The sequence below is a fragment of the Myotis davidii genome, unplaced genomic scaffold (genome assembly GCF_000327345.1).
Source record: "Myotis davidii unplaced genomic scaffold, ASM32734v1 scaffold687, whole genome shotgun sequence".
Classification (NCBI taxonomy): domain Eukaryota; kingdom Metazoa; phylum Chordata; class Mammalia; order Chiroptera; family Vespertilionidae; genus Myotis; species Myotis davidii.
The window spans coordinates 420,765-422,169 of record NW_006298971.1 but is presented as its reverse complement, the minus strand read 5'-3'; the positions used below and the strand labels follow the sequence as shown (position 1 = coordinate 422,169).

Sequence of the window (1,405 nt, the reverse complement as noted above, 5' to 3'; positions counted from 1 at the left end):
GGGCGGGCTTCCCAGAAAAATGCAATAGCAAGAGAGGTCAGCACCTTCATTCCACATGGATTTCAAGAATAACCAACTAGGCTAATATTGTCTAGTATGGCTGGGTTCCAGCAGACAGCAGAATTAGGTATTATGCTGACTTCTCCAGCATTTTTCCTGGGCTACCCTGTGTATGGGTGACTTGTCTTATGTTACTTTCATAAAAACCTATCTATAAGAATATTCATACAAAGTTATGAATAAAGTAAATTATAGCAGGCTTAGTATAAAGTTGACAAAAATAACCACTACCTAGTCATTCTTGGTAGTCAAAAGATGAATACCCTCAGCAGATGTTACTGGGAAGCCTTGTGAATAGCATAAAATAACGCCTTTGTTCACTATACCTTCCTTTTAGAAGGTATATAATAGAGCACCTATTTTCAGGAGTGAATTTGCTATACCTTCTGGAAATTTGATATACATTCTCTGGGAAATTCAAAAGACTTCAATCCCAGACAGATGAAGTACAGTGTATTTTTACAAGTATACTAAGTATTGCAAGTAAATTTCATCCTGTTCTCCAAACCTAATATTATTTTATATTAGTTTTATGTGTACAGCATATTGGTTAGACAATCATAAATTACAGTGTAACTGCCCCCTCCACCCCCATAATTTAAGTGCCTACCTCGTACCATACATAATTATTACAATACTAGAGGCCCCGTGCACAAGAATTTGTGCACTTGGCGGAGAGAGGGGTTCCTCAGCCCGGCCTGTGCCCTCTTGCAGTCTGGGACCCCTCAGGAGATAACAACCTGCTGGCTTAGGCCTGCTCCCGGGTGGCAGAGGGCAGGCCTAATCCCTAGGTGCAGCCCCTGGTCAGGCTCAGAGCAGGGCTGATTGGGGAATTGGGGCGCCGCCCCCTGTCATGCACAGAGCAGGGCGGATCGGGAAGTTGCGATGCCACCCTCAGTCACGCTCAGGGTAGGGCCGATTTGGGGGTTGGGGCACCGCCCCCTGTGACACTCAAGGCAGGGTTGATGGGGAGGTTGCAGCACCACCCTGTCACGCACAGAGCAGGGCCCATCAGGGGGTTGGGGAGCTCCCCCCTGTCACTCACAGAGTAGGACCGATAGGGGAGTTGGGGCACCGCCCCTGTCACACACACAGCACGGCCGATCAGGGGATTGGGGCGCTGCCCTCTATCACCCACAGAGCCGGGCCAATGAGGGGGTTGGGGCGCCGCCACTGTCACACTCAGGGCAGGGCCGATGGGGAGGTTATGGCTCTACCCCGTCACACACAGAGCAGGGCCTGTGAGGTGGAGGGGTTGAGGTGTCACACCCTGTCACACACAGAGCCGCAGGGCCATCAGGGGGTTGGGGAGATCCCCCCTATCAGGCACAGCTGGAGCCCAGAG

At 50.5% G+C, this 1,405-nt stretch overlaps 1 protein-coding gene across 1 annotated transcript in view; it reads left to right on the top strand.

The window, feature by feature from the left end:
* The window catches only part of PTPN9 (protein tyrosine phosphatase, non-receptor type 9), a 117,375-nt gene that overhangs the window by 80,258 nt on the left and 35,712 nt on the right, over nt 1–1,405 (top strand). The gene's annotated exons all lie outside the window — the stretch shown is intronic.